Source organism: Ovis canadensis, chromosome 18, assembly GCF_042477335.2.
Source record: "Ovis canadensis isolate MfBH-ARS-UI-01 breed Bighorn chromosome 18, ARS-UI_OviCan_v2, whole genome shotgun sequence".
Lineage (NCBI taxonomy): Eukaryota > Metazoa > Chordata > Mammalia > Artiodactyla > Bovidae > Ovis > Ovis canadensis.
This window is the reverse complement of record NC_091262.1, coordinates 67,302,878-67,327,810: the sequence shown is the minus strand read 5'-3', so window position 1 is coordinate 67,327,810 and position 24,933 is coordinate 67,302,878.

Below are 24,933 nucleotides of genomic sequence, written 5' to 3'. Positions count from 1 at the left end.
TTAACTGAGTCCACTCAGTAAATAATGAGTCCAGTCTACAAATTATAACTTCAGCTTCTATTTTGCCTTTTTATATCCAATATAAGCTATAGTATAAATTCTTTCAATGAGACAAAATAGAAGTTACATCATTTAATTGTCCTTTAACTTGAAAATTTCCTGAGCAGGGGCAAAGGATGAGAATATTGACCAGAGAAACTGCCATTGGTTGTAACATTGCCCACTATTCAAGCACTGTCATAAAGTAAATACCAACTGAAAGGTTATACATAATTAGAAATATAACCTTTCCTCAGTTAAACCAGAACTTATTCCTGTGCCAAGTCCTTGGTATGTTCATATTATTGTGATCGGAATGGTTCTAAGCGGTTGAACATTCTCTGTTCATCAAGGATTCTTTTTCTCACCTAAAATTTACAAGATTTTAAAAGTTGTATTGATCTAAAAGCACTTTCTTTGCAGCCCATGTTGCTTTCTCTCTAAGCGTTATTGCCCACTAATTGCTCTTGAATTGATAGCCATTACAAGTAACTCCCACTGTGGTCAATTATCAGACAGTATAATTTAGAACAGTGGGGACTCTCTGTTAATATGATTCTTTGATCCACTCAAAAATATGAAGATTTTAAGGATGACATCTAATACATGTGAATTTCATTTTGTAGGCAAAAAAAAAAAAAAAAGCCCAATTTAAATTCCAGCAATTGTGAGGTCCATCATACTAGGAAGGACAAGTGCGACAAAGCATTTAGCATACAGAAAGAGACACCATATTTTATTGTACTTTGTCAAGGCAATGCAGTCTAGTAGATACTTTTCCTAGAGCTTTCTGGCACCCTACAGAGTCATGACATTATTTAGTATGACATGAAGCATGCACAAAGGGCTACTAAAAAATCCCTGACCTCACAGACTTGCTCTCATAATATATAGAATCATGAGTTAAACCTTGGTAATTCTTGTTAAAATTTAAGTATAATTTCAGCAAAGGGTAGCAAGTCATACCTTAGGGCAATTGATGTCAAACTATTTGTCAGATTATGATAGTGGATGCTGAGAGGGGTTTTTGTCTCCTAGTAGAAAAGATACGTCAGCACTGTCTTTACTCGTTTTCCACCTTCCTCCTTTTGCTACCAATGGAGAAGGGCATGGCAATCTACTCCAATATCCTTGCCTGGAGAATCCCATGGACAGAGGAGCCTGGCAGGCTACAGTCCATAGGGTCGCACAGAGTCGGACACAACTGAGAGACTAACACTCTACACACTACCACTGCATATGACAGTAATTGTGTATAACACAAAAAATCAAGTATAACCTATGGCTAGCATATGAATTGCCTCATTATTCCTCAAAAAGAGAGGATCAGGAAGAAGTCTGCATAGGCCCTAGAAGTGTAGTCCATTTGAGTAGATATTCCAGTGTCTTAGAATCCAGAGCATCGCCTAGACTAGGTAAAAGGCTCAAAGTGGGCACATCCCATTGCCCCCATTGACTCCTCATCCAGTGGGGAGAAGCTTGGTCAGAGTAAAGTGAGAACTGGAAACTCTAAAGACAGGGTCCAGGACAGGGGTCCTATTTTCCTAAGTCTGCAGTAGAACTATGCTCCTTGTTGATTTTTTTTAATGTTCTGCTGATTTATACAAATTTCCCTTAATTTCCTAATTTAGTTTTTACTAAGAAGTATATTTTAACAGCTAGTATTTTTCTTTTTTCAATATAAGAAAATTATTTTCTTACCAATGTTGTATATATCTATATTTGATAACTGTATATATACAGCATCAAGACAATATTTTCTGAGTGTATATATTTTAAAATGAAACCTATGAGTTTCACATGATAGTATTATATACCTTTTGATGAGTATTTCATAAAATATATATAAAGTCTATTCACAGTATTCAGAAACTAATGCCATAAACCGTAATGAGATTAATTGAGCAAATATAACTTCAAGTATCACTTAGTGGTTGTGGTTGTCTGTCAATAGAGTAATAGTTAATTTTTGTTATTGTAGTGGTTTGCAAATATATTTAATTTCTTGAAATTTCTTCAATATACTATTAAGATTCTAAGTTCTTTTGAAAGAACTTAGAATCATGAAATAGCCTATTAGAAAGCATTGCTTTTTAAAAATTATTTTTGCAATAGAATGGGTTGGGAATCAAGATTTGCTAGATTACATTTCAACTCTTTCAATAATTAGTTATATAACATTTACCTTTTATACCTGGTCTCTTCATGTGTTAAACTGTTAAGACCTAGTACTATCTAGTCCTCTTTCAGCTCTAATATTCTGTGATAATTATTTGCAAGATAAGGAAAGAATTCCCTTTTAGTTAAACTATGTACATTTGTGATATTTTACATAGATTTTGCCTGTATGAAGCATTAACATTTATAATAAAAGATATGTTTTCCAAAATATTCCTTTCAATAGTAATCTTCTTAACCTAAGTGTTCTCTGTGGACTGTACTTAGGGGAGTACATATGTCTTGGTAGATAATAGACTCAATACATTTTTGTCGAATGAATGAACTCTGCTGCTGCTGCTGCTGCTAAGTCACTTCAGTCGTGTCAGACTCTGTGCGACCCCATAGACGGCAGCCCACCAGGCTCCCCTATCCCTGGGATTCTCCAGGCAAGAACACTGGAGTGGGTTGCCATTTCCTTCTCCAACGCATGAAAGTGAGAAGTGAAAGTGAAGTTGCTCAGTCGTGTCTGACTCTTCGCGACCCTATGGACTGTGGCCCACCAGGCTCCTCCGTCCATGGGATTTTCCAGGCAGGAGTGCTGGAGTGGGGTGCCATTGCCTCTACAGTTCATAAATCTTTATATATTTTATCTGCTTTAATCATTTGGGAAAAAATCGTTTGAACTGTATGCATTCACTTAGGCAGTACATTCCCTAAGGTGACAGGGTATAGTTTCCTTATTCTGTCAAAGAGGAAAATGTTTGGGCCTTCCTAGGGTGTTGTCAAGTGAGGAAATGCCAGGGAGCAAGAAGCAGTCAGAAATGCTTAAAAGACCCTGAGTCACCAAAACAAAAGATAGAACCCAATATGGAAGATAAATTGTTCTTCTCAGCTTATTGGAATACAAATTCAAGATACATATTTAAATAAAATTATTAAATGGTCGGAGGTGCATTTTTGTTTTATGATTTCTATCTTAGATGGCAGGTAATTTCTATCTTAGAACTGGTAATTTCTTTCATCAGCTTAAAAGATTCATGTGCTTGGTATCATTATGTACTGATGTATATGAACATAATGAAATGTTTATTCTGGGTTTTCATATTCTGGCACTATAAACTGAAAGCATATATAAACTATTGGTTTTTGGGGGTCCAAGTATTTATTGAGCCATTTGTTCTGATAGACTTATTGTCTGTTGATTCCACTTCTCACATCCTTCTCTAGGAAACATGTCTAATTCAGGTCCATTTTATTTATTTATTTTTTATTTTTTATTTTTTTTTTTTTTAATTTTTAGTTTTTTATTTTTTAATTTTAAAATCTTTAATTCTTACATGCATTCCCAAACATGAACCCCCCTCCCACCTCCCTCCCCATAACATCTTTCTGGGTCATCCCCATGCACCAGCCCCAAGCATGCTGCATCCTGCGTCAGACATAGACTGGCGATTCAATTCACATGATAGTATACATGTTAGAATGTCATTCTCCCAAATCATCCCACCCTCTCCCTCTCCCTCTGAGTCCAAAAGTCCGTTATACACATCTGTGTCTCTTTCCCTGTCTTGCATACAGGGTCGTCATTGCCATCTTCCTAAATTCCATATATATGTGTTAGTATACTGTATTGGTGTTTTTCTTTCTGGCTTACTTCACTCTGTATAATCGGCTCCAGTTTCATCCATCTCATCAGAACTGCTTCAAATGAATTCTTTTTAACGGCTGAGTAATACTCCATTGTGTATATGTACCACAGCTTTCTTATCCATTCATCTGCTGATGGACATCTAGGTTGTTTCCATGTCCTGGCTATTATAAACAGTGCTGCGATGAACATTGGGGTACATGTGTCTCTTTCAATTCTGGTTTCCTGGGTGTGTATGCCCAGAAGTGGGATTGCTGGGTCATAAGGTAGTTCTATTTGCAATTTTTTAAGGAATCTCCACACTGTTCTCCATAGTGGCTGTACTAGTTTGCATTCCCACCAACAGTGTAGGAGGGTTCCCTTTTCTCCACAGCCTCTCCAGCATTTATTGCTTGCAGATTTTTGGATCGCAGCCATTCTGACTGGTGTGAAGTGGTACCTCATTGTGGTTTTGATTTGCATTTCTCTAATAATGAGTGATGTTGAGCATCTTTTCATGTGTTTGTTAGCCATCCGTATGTCTTCTTTGGAGAAATGTCTATTTAGTTCTTTGGCCCATTTTTTGATAGGGTCGTTTATTTTTCTGGAGTTGAGCTGCATAAGTTGCTTGTATATTTTTGAGATTAGTTGTTTGTCAGTTGCTTCATTTGCTATTATTTTCTCCCATTCAGATGGCTGTCTTTTCACCTTGCTTATATTTTCCTTTGTTGTGCAGAAGCTTTTAATTTTAATTAGATCCCATTTGTTTATTTTTGCTTTTATTTCCAGCATTCTGGGAGGTGGATCATAGAGGATCCTGCTGTGATTTATGTCTGAGAGTGTTTTGCCTATGTTCTCCTCTAGGAGTTTTATAGTTTCTGATCTTACATTTAGATCTTTAATCCATTTTGAGTTTATTTTTGTGTGCGGTGTTAGAAAGTGATCTAGTTTCATTCTTTTACAAGTGGTTGACCAGTTTTCCCAGCACCACTTGTTAAAGAGATTGTCTTTACTCCATTGTATATTCTTGCCTCCTTTGTCAAAGATAAGGTGTCCATATGTGTGTGGATTTATCTCTGGGCTTTCTATTTTGTTCCATTGATCTATATGTCTGTCTTTGTGCCAGTACCATACTGTCTTGATGACTGTGGCTTTGTAGTAGAGCCTGAAGTCAGGCAAGTTGATTCCTCCAGTTCCATTCTTCTTTCTCAAGATTGCTTTGGCTATTCGAGGTTTTTTGTATTTCCATACAAAGCTTGAAATTATTTGTTCTAGTTCTGTGAAAAATGTGGCTGGTAGCTTGATAGGGATTGCATTGAATTTGTAAATTGCTTTGGGTAGTATACTCATTTTCACTATATTGATTCTTCCAATCCATGAACATGGTATATTTCTCCATCTATTAGTGTCCTCTTTGATTTCTTTCATCAGTGTTTTATAGTTTTCTATATATAGGTTTTTAGTTTCTTTAGGTAGATATATTCCTAAGTATTTTATTCTTTTCGTTGCAATGGTGAATGGAATTGTTTCCTTAATTTCTTTTTCTACTTTCTCATTATTCGTGTATAGGAATGCAAGGGATTTCTGTGTGTTGATTTTATATCCTGCAACTTTACTATATTCATTGATGAGCTCTAGTAATTTTCTGGTGGAGTCTTTAGGGTTTTCCATGTAGAGGATCATGTCATCTGCAAACAGTGAGAGTTTGACTTCTTCTTTTCCAATTTGGATTCCTTTTATTTCTTTTTCTGCTCTGATTGCTGTGGCCAAAACTTCCAGAACTATGTTGAATAGTAGCGGTGAAAGTGGACACCCTTGTCTTGTTCCTGACTTTAGGGGAAATGCTTTCAATTTTTCACCATTGAGGATAATGTTTGCTGTGGGTTTGTCATAGATAGCTTTTATTATGTTGAGATATGTTCCTTCTATTCCTGCTTTCTGGAGAGTTTTTATCATAAATGGATGTTGAATTTTGTCAAAGGCCTTCTCTGCATCTATTGAGATAATCATATGGTTTTTATTTTTCAATTTGTTAATGTGGTGAATTACATTGATTGATTTGCGGATATTGAAGAATCCTTGCATCCCTGGGATAAAGCCCACTTGGTCATGATGTATGATCTTTTTAATGTGTTGTTGGATTCTGATTGCTAGAATTTTGTTGAGGATTTTTGCATCTATGTTCATCAGTGATATTGGCCTGTAGTTTTCTTTTTTTGTGACATCTTTGTCAGGTTTTGGTATTAGGGTGATGGTGGCCTCATAGAATGAGTTTGGAAGTTTACCTTCCTCTGCAATTTTCTGGAAGAGTTTGAGGAGGATAGGTGTTAGCTCTTCTCGAAATTTTTGGTAGAATTCAGCTGTGAAGCCATCTGGACCTGGGCTTTTGTTTGCTGGAAGATTTCTGATTACAGTATCAATTTCCGTGCTTGTGATGGGTCTGTTAAGATTTTCTATTTCTTCCTGGTTCAGTTTTGGAAAATTGTACTTTTCTAAGAATTTGTCCATTTCTTCCACGTTGTCCATTTTATTGGCATACAACTGCTGATAGTAGTCTCTTATGATCCTTTGTATTTCTGTGTTGTCTGTTGTGATCTCTCCATTTTCATTTCTAATTTTATTGATTTGATTTTTCTCTCTTTGCTTCTTGATGAGTCTGGCTAATGGTTTGTCAATTTTATTTATCCTTTCAAAGAACCAGCTTTTGGCTTTGTTGATTTTTGCTATGGTCTCTTTTGTTTCTTTTGCATTTATTTCTGCCCTAATTTTTAAGATTTCTTTCCTTCTACTAACTCTGGGGTTCTCCAACTCTTCCTTTTCTAGTTGATTTAGTTGTAGAGTTAGGTTATTTATTTGACTTTTTTCTTGCTTCTTGAGGTATGCCTGTATTGCTATGAACTTTCCTCTTAGCACTGCTTTTATAGTGTCCCACAGGTTTTGGGTTGTTGTGTTTTCATTTTCATTAGTTTCTATGCATATTTTGATTTCTTTTTTGATTTCTTCTGTGATTTGTTGGTTATTCAGAAGTGTGTTGTTCAACCTCCATATGTTAGAATTTTTAATAGTTTTTCTCCTGTAATTGAGATCTAATCTTAATGCATTATGGTCAGAAAAGATGCTTGGAATGATTTCGATTTTTTTGAATTTATCAAGTTTAGATTTATGGCCCAGGATGTGATCTATCCTGGAGAAGGTTCCATGAGCACTTGAAAAAAAGGTGAAATTCGTTGTTTTGGGGTGAAATGTCCTATAGATATCAATTAGGTCTAACTGATCTAATGTATCATTTAAAGTTTGCATTTCTTTGTTAATTTTCTGTTTAGTTGATCTGTCCATAGGTGTGAGTGGGGTATTAAAGTCTCCCACTATTATTGTGTTATTGTTGATTTCCCCTTTCATACTTGTTAGCATTTGTCTTACATATTGTGGTGCTCCTATATTGGGTGCATATATATTTATAATTGTTATATCTTCTTCTTGGATTGTTCCTTTGATCATTATGTAGTGGCCTTCTTTGTCTCTTTTCACAGCCTTTGTTTTAAAGTCTATTTTATCGGATATGAGTATTGCCACTCCTGCTTTCTTTTGGTCTCTATTCGCGTGGTATATCTTTTTCCAGCCCTTCACTTTCAGTCTGTATGTGTCCCTTGTTTTGAGGTGGGTCTCTTGTAAGCAGCATATAGAGGGGTCTTGTTTTTGTATCCATTCGGCCAGTCTTTGTCTTTTGGTTGGGGCGTTCAACCCATTTACGTTTAAGGTAATTATTGATAAGTATGATCCCGTTGCCATTTACTTTATTGTTTTGGGTTCGGGTTTATACACCCTTTTCGTGTTTCCTGTCTAGAGGATATCCTTTAGAATTTGTTGGAGAGCTGGTTTGGTGGTGCTGAATTCTCTCAGCTTTTGCTTGTCTGTAAATCTTTTGATTTCTCCTTCGTATTTGAATGAGATCCTTGCTGGGTACAGTAATCTGGGCTGTAGGTTATTGTCTTTCATCACTTTAAGTATGTCTTGCCATTCCCTCCTGGCCTGAAGAGTTTCTATTGACAGATCAGCTGTTATCCTTATGGGAATCCCCTTGTGTGTTATTTGTTGTTTTTCCCTTGCTGCTTTTAATATTTGTTCTTTGTGTTTGATCTTTGTTAATTTGATTAATATGTGTCTTGGGGTGTTTCGCCTTGGGTTTATCCTATTTGGGACTCTCTGTGTTTCTTGGACTTGGGTGATTATTTCCTTCCCCATTTTAGGGAAGTTTTCAACTATTATCTCCTCAAGGATTTTCTCATGATCTTTCTTTCTGTCTTCTTCTTCTGGGACTCCTATAATTCGAATGTTGGAGCGTTTCATATTGTCCTGGAGGTCTCTGAGATTGTCCTCGTTTCTTTTAATTCGTTTTTCTTGTTTCCTCTCTGATTCATTTATTTCTACCATTCTATCTTCTATTTCACTAATCCTATCTTCTGCCTCCGTTATTCTACTATTTGTTGCCTCCAGAGTGTTTCTGATCTCATTTATTGTGTTATTCATTATATTTTGACTCTTTTTTATTTCTTCTAGGTCCTTGTTAAACCTTTCTTGCATCTTCTCAATCCTTGTCTCTAGGCTATTTATCTGTGATTCCATTTTGATTTCAAGATTTTGGATCATTTTCACTATCAATATTCGGAATTCCTTCTCCGGTAGATTCCCTACTTCTTCCTCTTTTGTTTGGTTTGGTGGGCAACTCTCCTGTTCCTTTACCTGCTGAGTATTCCTCTGTCTCTTCATCTTGGTTATATTGCTGCGTTTGGGGTGGCCTTTTTATATTCTGATAATTTGTGGAGTTCTCTTTATTATGGAGCTTCCTCACTTTGGGTGGGGTTCTATCAGTGGCTTGTCAAGGTTTCCTGGTTAGGGAGGCTTGTGTTGGAGTTTTGGTGGGTGGAGCTGGGTTTCTTCTCTCTGGAGTGCAATGGAGTGACCCGTAATGGGTTATGAGACATCAAAGGTTTTGGGATAATTTTGAGCTGCCTGTATATTGAGGCTCAGGGGAGTGTTCCTGTGTTGCTGGAGAATTTGCGTGGTATGTCTTGTTTTGGAACTTGTTGGCCCTTGGGTGGAGCTTGGTTTCGGTGTAGGTATGAAGGCATTTGATGAGCTCCTATTGCTTAATGTTCCCTGAATTCAAGAGTTCTCTAATGTTTTCAGGCTTTGGGTTTAAGCTTCCTGCTTCTGGTTTTCAGTTTTATTTTCACAGTAGCCTCTAGACTTCTCCATCTATACAGCACCGATGATAAAACATCTAGGTTAAAGATGAAAAGTTTCTCCACCTTGAGGGACACTCAGAGAGGTTCACTAATTCAGGTCCATTTTAGAAAACAAGACATAGGATGGATAGGGTCAAGAATTTGGTTTTAGCATAAGGAAAGTCATGAACTTTTATTGATTTCTGAGACAATTTGAGAAATTTAGGTTATTTTGAAAATGTTAGAGATTTAGGTCTCCTAGATCCATTGTAGACTGAACTTGAACATCAAAGTATCTTCAAACTTGTCTAGCTGCCTCCAAGTTGCATGTAAGCCACACTGGTCCCTTGAGTCCTAAACAGACACATGGTTTCTGAATATTGAGAATCTGGAGTCCTTAGGCATAACCTTGAAGGTAAAAGTTCTTGATTAGATTACAGTTATTTTTTAGGAAATGTCATAAATGTTAAGTAATCACTTTCCTTTTTTTTTTTTTTTTGCTTACACGAAAAAATGGAAAATATATTTCTTAAAATCATCTTTTCATTCCTTTCTCTAATGAGGTAGGGTATAAGAATTACCATAAATTTGAAAAAAAAAAGTGGGGGATACATTCAAAATCCATTTATAGGTAAATCCATATGTGTGGGATGAGATGTCTTCAGCGACCTGGGTCTCAAACATAAAAATAAAGCAAAACACCCCCCCCCCAAAAAAAGCAAAACACCCATAAATCTTCTAAATGACAAGTCTGTCTTCAATCCTAAGACAACATGCAGTCAAAGAGTTTGAAATCAGAACATAAATGAGAAAGTTTCCAGGAGATTGTTGTCAAACTAAGAATATTGATGTTGTTATTGTTCTTCAGTCACTCAGTTGTGTCTGACTCTTTGTGACCCCTGGACTGCAGCACACCAGGCTTCCTGTCCTTCACCATCTCCTGCAACATACTCAAACTCATGTCCATTGAGTCAGTGATGCCATCCAAACATCTTGTCCTCTGTCATCCCCTTCTCCTCCTGCCTTCAATCTTTCCCAGCATCAGAGTCTTTTCCAATGAGTCAGTTCTTTGCATCAGGTGGCCAAAGTATTAGAGCTTCAGTTTCAGCATCAATCCTTCCAATGAATATTCAGGCTTAATTTCCTTTAGGATTGACTGGTTTGAACTCCTTGCTGTACGAGGGACTCTGAAGAGTCTTCTCTAACATCACAGTTCAAAAGCATCAATTCTTTTGTGCTCAGCTTCCTTTATGGTTCAACTCTCACATCCACACAAGACTACTGGAAAAAACATAGCTTTGACTAGATGGACCTTTGTCAGCAGAGTATTATCTCTGCTTTTTATTACGCTGCCTAGGCTTGTCATAGCTTTTTTTCCTGAGGCACAAGCATCATTTAATTTCATGGCTGCAGTCACCATCTGCAGTGATTTCATAGCCCCCCCAAAATAAAGTCTGTCACTTATTTTTGACTTACTAAAATAAAACAAAGCCTAGGTAATTTTTTAAAAATTTTGTCTAATAAGCATCTAATAAAATAAGAGGATGGTGATTGCCTTCCTCTCAGTAACAATAAACAATAAAGTTTCCATTGTTTCCCCATCTATTTGCCATGAAGTGATGGGACCGGATGCCATGATCTTAGTTTTCTGAATGTTGAGTTTTAAGCCAGTGTTTCACTTTCCTCTTTCACCTTCATCAAGAGGCTCTTTAGTTCCTCTTTGCTTTCTGACATAAGGGTAGTGTCATTTGTATATCTGAGGATACTGATATTTCTCCCAGAAATCTTGATTCCAGCTGTGTTTCATCCAGCCTGGCATTTTGCATAATGTACTCTACATGTAAGTTAAATAATCAGGGTGGCAATACACAGCCTTGACGTACTCCTTTCCCAGTTTGGAACCAGTTCATTGTTCATATCAGTTTCTTACTATTGCTTCTTGATCTGCATACAGGTTTCTCAGGAGGCAGGTAAAGTGTTCTGGTATTCCCATCTCTTTAAGAATTTTCAACAGTTTGTTGTGATCCACAAAGTAAAAGGATTCAACATACTCAGTGAAGCAGAAATATGTTTTTCTGTAATTTTCTTGATTTATTTATGATTCAACAAATGTTGGCAATTTGATCTCTGGTTCCTCTGCCTTTGAACATATGGGATTTCTCAGTTCATGTACTTTTGAAGTCTAGCTTGGAGAATTTTGAGCATTAACTTGCTAGCATATGAAATGAGTGCAAATGTGCAGTAGTTTGAACATTCTTTGGCATTGTCCTTCTTTCGGAGTGGAAAGAAAACTGACCTTTACCAGTCCTATGGCCACTGCTGAGTTTTCCAAATTTGCTGGTATATTGAGTGAAGCACTTCCACAACATTATCTTTTAGGATTTGAAATAGCTCAACTGGAATTCCATCACCTCCACTAGCTTTCTTCGTAGTGATGCTTCCTAAGGCCCACTTGACCTGGCACTCCAGGTTGTCTGCCTATAAGTGAGTGATCACACCATCATGGTTATCTGGGTCATTAAGACCTTTTTCATATAGTTCTTCTGTTTATTCTTGCCATCTCTTCTTAATATCCTGCTTCTGTTAGGTCCATACCATTTCTGTCCTTTATCAAGCCCATCTTTGCATGCAATTTTCCCTTGGTATCTCTAATTTTCTTGAAGAGATCTCTAGTCTTTCCCATTCTACTGTTTTCCTATATTTCTTTGCATTGATCACTTAGGAAAGCTTTCTTATCTCTCCTTGTTATTCTTTAGAACTCTGCATTCAGATGGATATATTTTTTCCTTTTCTTCTTTGCCTTTCAGTTCTCCTCTTTTCACAGCTTTTATAAAACCTCCTTAGATAACCATTTTTCCTTTTTGCATATCTTTTTATTGGAGAAGGTTTTGATCACTGCCTCCTAAAAAATCTTACAAACCTCCATCCATATTTCTTCTGGCACTCTGTCTATCATATCTAATCCCTTGAATTTATTTGTCATTTCCACTGTAAAATTGTAAGGAATTTGATTTAGGTTATATCTGAATGGCCTAGTGGTTTTCCCTACTTTCTTCAATTTAAGTCTGCATTTGGTAATAAGGAGTTCATGATCTGAGCCACACTCAGTTCCCAGTCTTGTTTTTGCTGACTGTATAAAGCTTCTCCATCTTCAGCTACAAAAATTCCAATCAGTCTTATTTTGTTATTGACCATCTGTTATGTAGAGTCGCCTCTTGCATTGTTGGAGAGGGTCTTTTCTATGACTAGGGTGTTCTCTTGGCAAAACTCTTCTAGCCTTTGCCCTACTTCATTTTGTACTCCAAGGCTAAACTTGTCTTTACTTCTGGTATCTCTTGAGTTTCTGCTTTTGCATTCCAGTTCCCTATGATGAAAAGTGAAAGTCATTCAGTCCTATGCAATGCTTTGTGGCCCAATGGACTGTAGCCCATGGAATTCTCTAGGCCAGAATACTGGAGTGGGTGGCCGATCCCAACCCAGGGATTGAACCCAGGTCTCCCGCATTGCAGGCGAATTATTTACCAGCTGAGCCAAAAGGGAAAAGGTTATCTTTTTTTGGTGTTTGTTGTTCTAGAGACTTCCCTGGTGGCTCAGAGGATAAAGCATCTGCCTACAATGTGGGAGACCTGGGTTCAATCCCTGGGCGGAAGATCTCCTGGAGAAGGAAATGGCAACCCACTCCAGTATTCTTGCCTGGAAAATCCCATGGACAGAGGAGCCTGGTAGGCTACAGTTCATGGGGTCACAAAGAGTCGGACATGGCTGGGCGACTTCACTTTCACTAGAGGGTCTGGTAGGTCTTATAGACCCATTCAACTTCTGCTGCTTCATCATTAGTGGTTGGGGTATGGAGTTGGATTACTCTGGTGTTGAATTGTTTGACTTGGTAATGAGCAGAGCTCATCCTGTTGTTCTTGAGATTTCACCCAAGTACTGCATTTTGAATTCTTTTGTTGTCTATGAGGGCTACTCCGTTTTTTCTAAGGGATTCTTGCCCACAGTAGAGGATATAATGGTCATCTGAATAAAATTTACCCATTGCTGTCCATTTTAGTTCACTGATTCCTAAAATGTTGATGTTCACTCTTGCCATCTCCTGTTTGACCACTTCCAATTTGCCTTGATTCATGGACCTAACACCCCAGGTTCCTATGCAATATTGTTCTTTACAGAATCAAACTTTTCTTTGATCACCAGACACTCCACACCTCGGCATTGTTTTTGCTTTGACTCAGGCTCTTCATTCCTCTGGAGCTATTTCTCTACTCTTTCCAGCAGCATATTGTCACCTACCGACCTGGGGAATTCCTCTTTCAGTGTTACATCTTTTTGTCTTTTCATAATGTTCATGGGGTTCTTAAGGCAAGAATACTGAAGTGGTTTGCCATTCACCTCTCCAGTGTACCATGTTTTGCCAGAACTCCCCACCATGACCCATCCATCTAGGGTGGCCCTATGTGGCATGGCTCATAGTTTCACTGAGTTAGACAAGTCTGTGATCCTTGTGATCATTTTGATTAGTTTCCTGTGATTGTGGTTTTCATTCTGTTGGGCCCCTGATGGATGAGGATAGGAGGCACTGCCTGTGGGTAAAACTGGGCCTAGCTCTGGTGAGCAAGGCCATGCTCAGCAAATTTTTGATCCTGTTGTCTGCTGGTGGGTGGGGCTGTGTTCTCTCCCTGTAGTTTGGCCTGAGGCCCAACTATGGTTGGGGTAATGGCAGTAATGGTGACCTCCTTCAAAAGCACTTACACCAGCATGCTGTGCTCCCAGACTATTGCAGTCACTGTCCCGACCCTGCAGAAGGCCACTGTTGACCCACACTTCCGCCAGCAACTCCTGAACTCTCACAGAGAAGTCTGGCTCAGTCTTTTGTGGAGTCACTTCTCCTTTTTCTTGGATCCTGGTGCACACAAGGTTTTGTTGTGCCCTCCAAGAGTCTGTTTCCCCAGTCCTGTGGAAGTTGAATATTAGGCTTACTAAAATAAAACAAAGCCTAGGTAATTAAAAAAAATTGTCTAATAAGTATCTAATAAAATACTCTAAGAGGATGGTGATTGCCTTCCTCTCAGTAACAAACAGAAAGCTAAAAGTTTAAATTGCAGCAAAAAGAATTTGTGTAAGTCATAAAACTATTTTTTCTAACTTGTATTATAAAGTACTGGGAAGATTAAGCAAGAGTAATTTTTGAAATTTCTAGCTTTTTGCTAGAAGAAAAAATTCTAATGAATCACTTTTGGTTTTAAGGAAGAGTGGAGACTGGTAAGCTTTTTGAGATTTGTAATCTGTAATGATAGCCATCTATATAAATTATTTTATACTTGTTCATAAAATTTCAAGACCAAGACTTATCAAGTGTTCATTTGCTTTAGTACAGTCACTGGTTACTGATCATTTTTAGAGCTTATTTTATTTTATTCTGCTATCACTTTTCAGGATAAAGTATATGGAAAGTATAGAAGATGGAATATGGAAGACAATGTGTCTGTTCCAGGAAAACGTTTACCATTCTCTGCATTGACACATGCCTTTAGAGAATAATTTAGGCTGTTTCCATTTTAATAGATAAGAGGAAAGGGCTTAATGCAGCAAATATATGAGTTAGACATAAAACGCCTTTTAGTTCCTATTTTGCTACCCAAACATAAACCCATTATGAGGTGTTCCCTTCCACCACTGTCTTCACTTTGTTTTCTAAATACCCCAGAGGGAAAAAAATACAAATAATTTAAACTATTGAAAACATAAAATTCAACTGTACATGAAATAAGCTACAAAAATATACCACATATGTTGTGATTCCATAAACATTCAGTGGAAACGTGAACTAAAAACTTTAGAAAAGTTTCACTAGCTTATGTACTTGTCCCTATAAATATTTTAGTAACAGTATATCATTCAGAAACTGAAGATCATGGCATCTGGTCCCATCACTTCATGGCAGATAGATGGGGAAACAGTGGAAACAGTGTCAGACTTTATTTTCTGGGGCTCCAAAATCACTGCAGATGGTGACTGCAGCCATGAAATTAAAAGACGCTTACTCCTTGGAAGAAAAGTTATGACCAACCTAGACAGCATATTGAAAGGCAGAGACATTCCTTTGCCAACAAAGGTCTGTCTAGTCAAGGCTATAGTTTTTCCAGTGGTCATGTATGGATGTGAGAGTTGGACTGTGAAGAAAGCTGAGCACCGAAGAACTGATGCTTTTGCACTATGGTGTTGGAAAAGACTCTTGAGAGTCCCTTGGACTGCAAGGAGATCCAACCAGTCCATTCTGAAGGAGATCAGCCCTGGGATTTCTTTGGAAGGAATGATGCTAAAGCTGAAACTCCAGTACTTTGGCCACCTCATGAGTTGACTCATTGGAAAAGACTCTGATGCTGGGAGGGATTGGGGGCAGGAGGAGAAGAGGATGACAGAGGATGAGATGGTTGGATGGCATCACTGACTCGATGGACGTGAATCTGAGTGGACTCCAGGAGATGGTGATGGACAGGGAGGTGGTGATGGATAGGGAGGCCTGGTGTGCTATGACTCATGGGGTCGCAAAGAGTCGGACACAACTTAGCGACTGAACTGAACTGATATCATACTGAAAGAAGAAGATTGGCAAAACAAAATGAGATGTTGAAAGACATTTGAAGAGAACATTATTTGCTCCCCTATGGTGTGTGTGTGCATCAGAGGTAAAAGGAGAAGGAAGCAGAGGTATGATAAATAAACTTCTCAGGTATTTGTTTACCTTAAGCCTAGGGGAAACCATGTGTTGTGGATGATAGAACAAACACTATTAGTCATTTCTACCAACTAGGCTGGTGGGAACTGCATGCAGCTATATAATAGCCCTTATTAGAAGGGGTTACATTGAAATGAAAAGTCAGAATTAGAAAATGTGAAGTAGCAATTGAAGATTGATTATTCATAGTTCCCTTAGACATTTGTAGCAGAGAGAGTTGGGAAACTCAGAGATAGGAAACAAATGAAGAATCAAATAGAAAGAAAAGATAGAATGCTTTAAAAAAAATTACCCTATTCTGTCTTAGAAGCAACTAAATAAGAAGCTAAGGATATACTGGATAGAATAGGGACTGGGTATTGTATTTATGGACTTTATTTCAAAAGTGAGCTTTAATTCAATGGATGCAGTGACTATCTTGAAAGAAGAGTGGAAAGCAAGCCTGCAACGGATGTGAAGTTGCCATGTTCTATCCTGTTTATGCAGCTAAAAGAGCAATTTTGCCCTAAAGTTGGAATAATTTTTATAGCTTTCAGTGAATCTTTATACATAAAATATGTGAAAATATAAAAGCAAAATGGGAGTTACAGGAAGGTCATCTTGAAAAGAAAGCATAATGAGACTCACACATTGCTTGCAAGTTGACAACACTACCTTAACAAAGTTTGATTTCGAGTTACTTTATCTTGCCCTTGGATGACCTGTTCAGCAGGAAGTTGAGAAAAAAAAATTACAGTGGGAACAAATTATGTTTCTTTTCCTTTCCACTAAAAAGAACATTATAGTATATATTCTACTATTAAAAGTGAATTAAACCATTCTGAATTATTAAAGTAATATGAGGTTGAAACATAATAGTATAAAAATGGGGCTTAGTATTAGCAGATAGCTCTCACCTTAAAGAGCAGCCCTTAGTTCTGTATTTCCCTTCTTTGTGCTTGCACTTGCTTATCTTTTCCCAAGAGAATAAACTCACTGGGTTTAATATACATTAAAGAGTTGTTTGTTCGCTCTTAAAGGGGTATAATTTTTCAGTATGATCACTCATCCAGCATTTGTTGTCTCTTCTTAAATTTCTTTATTTGGCACTATTATTATGGAAAGGCATTCAGCTAGGCTTCAATTATAGATTTACAAAGCAAACCAGAAACTCTATCCTAAATGCATTTAGAAGCAGCTATAATTAAAGCCTTCCTATGGTAGCAGTCATTGGGAGTATACTTTAATTATTGTTATCCTGAGGAAAAGGCAGCCTTTAATTCTAACTATGGGATTCTGGGAAGGCTTAGGAGCAGGGCTGATGTTGTCACTGATTCACAAAAGATGAGTTGAATGTAGATAGTGGAAAAACTAAAAAGTAAGCCAAGAGAAATCTTATTAGCAAATATTGAGAAATAAGAAAATTCACAGACTTGGTTAATTTTCTCAGTTCAAGAAATATTTACTTTCTTGATCTCATGCACAAGGAATGGTTAGAAATTGGAAATTTGTAATTCAAGGTATATTTCAGATATTCAGCTGGTACGCACTGATACAGATGTCCTGGGTGTTAAAATATTGAAATGCTATGATTTCATTTGATAAATAGTCACAGCCCTAGCTCTTCAAATATGCCATTCTACTCTGTCCAGCCTGGGACCTTTTTCGAGATTCTGTGTATCCCTCAGAATCGAATAGTGAAGGCAAAAACTTGCCTGGCATAGCAGAGGATTTCAAAGAGCTTGGTTCAGATTAAAGATGTTTAGGATCAATTTTTAGCAGCTAGTAAATTTACCATAGCAGTTATTATATATTGTGAGTTTACCCCTGCATATATAGAATGGACAATATATCTGAAAAGAAAGATCAAAAGCATATTGGGAAAAGCCTTGACTGTAGTGCTCAAAATTCAGGGGAGGTTTATTTATTGTTTATGAGAAGTAGGTGAAATGATCAAATATTGTAATTATTACTTTTTTCTAAATGTATCTCTAATGTCAAAATAGTGTACAGATTTGATATTTGATATAAGTGTTCAGACTGGCTAGAGGAAAATTATGTATACAAATAGAACAAGTGAAATCACATGGATGCTATCTCACGTTTGAAATCTATTCTTGTTCCTTTTGTATCTAAATTATATTATTTCTAATTCTTTTAAGTAGAACTTGTTTTCACATTACTTCTAAATTTATCTAAAACATGGGGATATCAAATTTCTTTTATGGAAAGATAGCTGGGAAGAGTGGGTTCAAGGTCAACAAATTTATGTCAGCATGTCCAAGGGCTTTCCAGGTAATACTAGTGGTAAAGAATTTGCCTGCCAATGCAGAAGCCTTAAGAGATGCAAGTTCTGTCCCTGGGTCCGGAAGATCCCCTGGAGGAGGGCATGGCAACCCACTCCAGTATTCTTGCCTGGCGAATCCCATGGACAGAGAAGCATGGCGAGCTATAGTCCAAAGGGTCGTGAAAAGTCGGACACTGCTTAGCATGCATGTTCGCACCATGTCTAAGTTCATTTAGGGTTATAGAAGGACCGAAACGGAAACCTGTCTTTTCCTTTACTAACAGATCCATGTCCAGTATCCAAGACTTTACCAGCTAAAATTCTAACTGAGGCCCATCCTTTGTAAAGATTCCCACCATTTCTAAGATTTTGTGCTTCTTGAAGAATTACTTTTCACAGTTCATGAACTACAGTAAGCTAAGACAGCATTAATTTCATTTTATTGCTTTACTTCATATTACTATACCCTCTATTGCCCACAATTAAGCTACATTACTTGAAATTATAATTCACTTTGTGATTATACCTTTGCAGACACAGCCCTTACTCCCTTCTTTTAACAGGCCATCTGGGAGTTATTTGCCTACCTTCAGCAACTACCTGCAACTATTAGAACAGCGATCAGCTTTGCTTTAAGCCAGTGATTGACAGGCCTTTGGAGAATAACTCCTGCCCAGTCTATTTCATACTTATTATGTCTTCCAAGTTAGGCTGATTAATTTAGGAGCTGACTCTGCCATCCGTGAGATGAACAAATCTCAGAGTGATGCTATGTTGACATTTTGAAAGTAAAATGCATGCTGCAAAAGAGCACTGCCAGGGCAATTTTGGCTAGCCAGCTGGATTCCCAGATCCTTCACAAGATAGTGAGAGCTTGTGATACTATGTCAGTAAATTTAACTAAGTCTATGGTCTTATATGTCTAGGAACAGGATTTTATCGTTGTACCCCCATGCCAAATACCTTGGTGAATACTTCCTGGTGAGCAACGTATTAGCCTCTTGAATGATATTCTTGAGAAGTATCTTGGTCAGGCCAGTTGTTTTCAAGCTGTATTCTATGAAACTCTAGAACTTCACTGTCCAATATTACAGCTTCCAGTCTTACATAAATATTGAACAATTAAAATGTGGCTAGAGAAATTATGAAACAGAATTTTTAATTTTATATAAAGTTTTAATTTTGTTTGAATTTTAATATATATTAATTTAAATTAAAAGTTAAAAAAAAGATAGTCAATTAAGTTTGAAAAACATGGTTAGAACAACAATGGGTTTGTAAATATACTTTCTCAACTCTAATTTTCTTGAAATCTTTGTACAGATCACATATTTGCATTAAATCAAGCATCTGAACTAAGATGAACAGGAAGTAAAAAATGCACATTAAATGTGAAAGCTTACTAGAAAAAAATGTAAAATATATCATTAATGTTTATGTTAATGATATAGAAAAATTATTTTTCATTTATTAAATGATTCCATTTGCTTCATCATTTCATTTATTTACAGTTCATTCATGATATTTATATTAAATAAAATATAGTTATAAAATTAATTTCAACTCTAACTTTACTTTTTAAGGAGGTGGTTCCAAGGAGATTTAAAATAACACATTTGGCTCAAATTATGCTTTCACTAGACAGAGCTGTTTTAGGATACAGAGTGTGTGCAGACACCAGGCCCACAGTGCCATCCTTCCCACATCAGACTTCCCTTAAACAAGTGTGTCTCTTCTCTTATACATTTGTGTTTTACAGTTGAGCTTTCATCAGTTTAATCCCAAGAAAGCACTGTTTTTGAAAATAATGTCTAGAAATCTCATTTTAGACCAGAATAAGGTTTAATAAAATAGTATGATGCTGTTTGGTTTTTGTTTTCTTCAGTTTGAATATTATATGCCTAGATACAGATCTTTTTTTTTATTTATCATGCTTGGTACTTTCTGGATGCATGGTCTGTCTCTAAGTTAAGAAAAGTTTTGTCCATTCTTCAATTTGTCCAATACTTCAATTATTCCTTTAACTCTGTCTCTCTTCTCTTTCTGGTATTCCAACCTTGTGTATGTTACATATTGTATGATTTTCCCACAGTCCTTGAACGGTCTGTTCTGTTTTTGTCATTGTCTTTCTGTTTACATTTTAGTTTGGGAAATTTCTATTGACTTATCTTCAAGATCAGATCACTGATTCTTCTGCATATTGTTTTCAGATTTCAACATAGCATCACCCTGAGATTTGTTATATATTCACTCTTTAGGTATGTGTATCATTTTATTGCATTCTAATTAACAGATATTATGTCTCCTTTCATGGATGCTAATTAAATTAAATCTTAATTGACTACCTTTTCCTTCATATAGTAGAATTTAAGAAAAGCTAATATTCATATCTCTATATTTTAACAAATCATAAACTATTAGTTGGTGCCGTTGGAATTACAAAGAAGGATCAAATAGAATTTAAGCCCCAGTGAGGCTTATCATGTATATAGAGAGATGAAGCTGATCTTCTAGAAACAACTGAAAAAAATTATCTACCAGTGAAATTTGGAGAGTAAAGAATGGCTTCTAAAGACATGACATTGTGTGAAATGGTGTACTTCAGAGTCTAGATAAGCATGCATTTCATGTGACCAAGACAGAAAATGAAAGCATTTGATTAAATTGTCTTACTTTATAAATGAAAAAAAAAAAGTTGACAAGAGACAATTTATAGTTACCAGTGTAACTGAGAAGAGCTTCTAAATTCTCTAAAAGTTTATTGATTTGTTAAATTATTTAGGATTAAAAAATTAATTCATCATTGATATATCACCTGCATGCATAGTAGCATTTTCAGATGGTTTTTCTCAGCTAAATGAACACAATTTAGGGGTATCATTCAGTACTAAACATTCAGTGGTGACTCCAGCCAATAATGGAAGTTCAAGTTACAGCCCCAGTCTTCATCAAGCTGAATGACATCACTCTGAAGTGTGTGATACCAACTCTGAAAATGAACACAATTTCTTACATGTGTACTTCCAAACAATAGCCATCAGCAAATAATAGTCCCTAAATGATATTTACAATATTTTTTTCTCTCTGGCATTAGCATAGCCTGTTAATTTTGTGTGTGGGGGGGAAATTTCAAAATTTCAAATAGCATTTAAATACTAGGAGTCTTTTTAATGGAAGATATGTTTGAGATATTTATTTTATGCTATTGTAATAAAGTAATAAAATATGTAACATTTAAAATCTCTGCAGTAATTATCTTTAATTTCTTTTAAAATTTATATTTATCGATTGGAACAAACTTCCTGTAACCCTGAGACAAGCATTAATAGATGAATTTAAATATGGGGAGTTTTATGTTATGTCCTAGTATGAAAATACAATTTATCAAACCTTACCTTTTACTACTTGATAATATGCAACTTCTGCTCATTTATAGCTCCTCTTCTTATAGTCTTGTTCTGAAAAGACAGTATAAAAGAGTCATTAAAAATGTAGACTGCGACTTCTATGTATAAATCTGAATTATAAGTCTTATTAGCCATTCATTCTGGTAAAGGCTTTTAATATTTCTGTATGCAGTTTCTTCTTAGCACAATGGGGAATCCTACTTACCTCACAGGGTTTTAAAAAAATTAAAGTAATAAGTTTATTTTTTTGCTTAATATTTTTAAACTATTCACTATGTGCCAAATCCTGTTGTAGATTCTGGACATAAAGCAATGAAGAAAATATAGACAAAAATCCCTGCACTTGTCAAGATAAAATTCTAGTGAGTAGAGATACATAATAAATATGTAGCATTAGAGATGGTAATAAATGCTCTAAAGTAGAATAAGGCAAGGTAAAAGTATTGAGAGTAAATGGAATTATTATATCAGATGCAATTATCATGGAAGATATCTCTCAGGAGGTGATATTTGGAGAGAAGTTGAGACCCAATCAAATGAAACTAGCCAAGTGGTTGTAATATGAAGAGCTTTTTTTTTTTTTCTTTTTTTCTTTTTTTTTTTTCCAGAGAGCCCAGGAAGTGAATACAAAGATCCTAAAGCAGGCATGTGCTTGACATGTTTAAGGAGTAGCAAGGAGGCAAACCTGTCTGGGTCAAAGTCTGCAAAAGGAGAGTGGCCAGCGAGTAGATGAGAGTGGTACCTGGAGGTGGGGTGCCGGAAAGGGGTGTGCCAGGCCTTGTGAAGCCACACTAAGGATTTTGGATTGTATTTTGAATCAGGAAGAAAAGCCATTTGTTTTGTGTAGAACAGTAATATGGTGTACCTTGTGATTTTAAGGAATTATTCCTCTGGCTTCCTATGGAAGAAGACCCTATCAGAGAGTAAGGGAGGGTGTGCTAGGACTGACTGGATGACTGTAGCAATTGTCCAAGAGGCACATGGTTGTGGGTTAGAGGAGACTACTGGCATATATGTTGAAAGTAGAGCCCAGAGATGTGTAGATAGATAGCTCTCCCAAATTTTTACCTGAGCACCTGTAACAATGGTGCTTTGCAGGTGGTACTAGTGTGAAAGAATCCACCTGCTGATAAAGGAGACACAAGAAATGTGAGTTCAATCCCTGGGTCAGGGGATCCCCTGGAGTAGGAACTGGCAGCCCATTCCAGTATTCTTGCCTGGATAATCCCATGGACAGAGGGATCTAGCCGGCTATAGTCCATAGTGTTGTAAAAAGTCAGACATGACTGAAGCATCTTAGCATGCAAATATGCTGTAAGAATAAATTTGACAAATTTTGAAGTGAGAGAGAGGAAAACAAAGGATAGGACTTCAGATGGGGAGGGGCATGGTTTGGGTATAGCTAAGGATATAACCTGTTTCATGCAAAGAGTGCAGTATGTATAGCTCTCCTTTCTCTTACCAATGTAATCTCTGCCTGTGTACCTCTAACTTTGCCCTTGCACTTTGTCATTCCAAATTCTTCCTTTTGTTCACAAGTCAGTGTGAAACTTATCTCTAATCTCACCCCAATAATCTTTCCCTTCTTTCAAATCTTAAATATAGTAACCTGCATAGATTTTCTCATGCAGTTCTGTGTCGCTTTATATTTTTCTATCATTCTATGAGCCATAACATCGTGTGTGCAGGGTACGTGCGCAAAGGCATCACCTCTCATATCGCTAAAACTTTCAGATGACTTTGTGCCAGACAAACCAAAAAATATCTTCTGCAGAACATGGGACTAGGTGTTGTGAAATATTCATTAAATAATTTTCTTTCCCTTTCACAACACGTGTAGAAATTTAGGTGTTGTGTGTCCTTATTACAGGCTCAAATGTCTACCAAACAAGATTCTAAGTTCTATAAGAAAAGGGTGATCTTTTGGGGAATGTGTTTGTTAAATATTTGTGATATATGTTCTCATGTATTAGCTGTTTATTGTCTCTTCTACTCTAGATGTGCGCTCATTAGAATTCATACACTTGAAGGCCTTCACATTTTCTCACTCCCATCCATCCATCCATAATGTCTCTTTCCCAGACTCCTTGCCTTCCATCTTATAATCTTTCTCTTTTAGGCTTCTGGCCAAGTGACCAGTCCATTTGCTGCTATTAGGGCTACTCTTACAACCAGCTGTTTCAGCAACAGAGAATAGGCTTCATGTGCAAGAAACTTGCTGGTAATGAACAGGAAGGGGAGCTTGAAAGAGGGACACAGAAAAGGAGAGAAAACTATTCGAGTACATCATTCAGTTGGTTCCCACTGAGGGTGACTGGATCTCAGCACTACTCGAGGCCCTCAGTGGATCGGCATTACATCTCTGCCTGAGGGACGTAAGTGAGGGACCATTTGTACTGGCTCAGTTAAGCCCCCCCATTTCTCAGGGGTTAACCTAGGGAGCACAAACACCTCCAGCTTTGTTTCACACATGGGCTAGAATGTTTGAGCTCCTGTGTCCTGTATGGTGGTGGCAAAGATGCCCCAGGGCAGAAAGCAAGAGATACAGTCATCTGAGCTCAGGCTAGGTGATGTTAGGTTGCATTTATGTACAACGGGGTGCTCTACCAATGGGTAAAGCAAAAAAGATGAGCCTGAAGGATGCAAGAGGCATGAAGAATGTTCTACACATGAAAATACATTTTCAATGATAAAGACATGGTTCTCTCATTAAAAGAGTTCACTGACCAGTGTTCCTGAGTCATAAAATAGATTTTATATGTTTTCCTGTGTATGGTTTATTTTTAATTTTTAACAAGTTTTTCTTGGTTTGTAAAATTAGTGTTTCTGTTATCAGTGTTTTGATGAGGCAACTGTCTCCTAAAGCTCACTTCCTAGTGTTTTGCTGATTATCTAGATGGCTTATGAAGAAGTGGATTAAGGTTTTAAAAGTATAATTACTGTAGTTGACATAGTGTTCTCTGTGTCTTCCAGCTGGAGTAGTCTATGTCAGCAATTTGAAATCACCAAGGCTTCATTTACTTTGAAGGAATATAATTGGCTGCATAGCTTGGTAATTTTAGAGGAAACGAGAAGAGATCCATGACTTTACTCTTTATACTGCATTCATTTTCCCCAAAGGACTCGGCCCATCTTTCCAATGTCTAAATTCCAGAATTTAAATTCTTCTCTGAAGTCTAGGCTTTTTACCCTCTATTAAAATGCAAATAATACATTCTTTATACCTTAATGCATTGGTGTATTAGATCCTCACCTGAAATCAGATTTTGATGTTGATAGTTAAGAATGACAGAGTGAATGGGAAGATACTTGTATCAAAAGCTATGAGTTGGCCCCAATGATGGAAAATGTCTGCATCTTAATGTTTTCTATAGTTTTCTTTGAAAGAAGGAAGTGTTTCCTCAGCTGAACACAAGTTAGAATAAATTGCCCTTAAGAGGGTGGAGGAAAATGGGAAAAATCTGATGCAG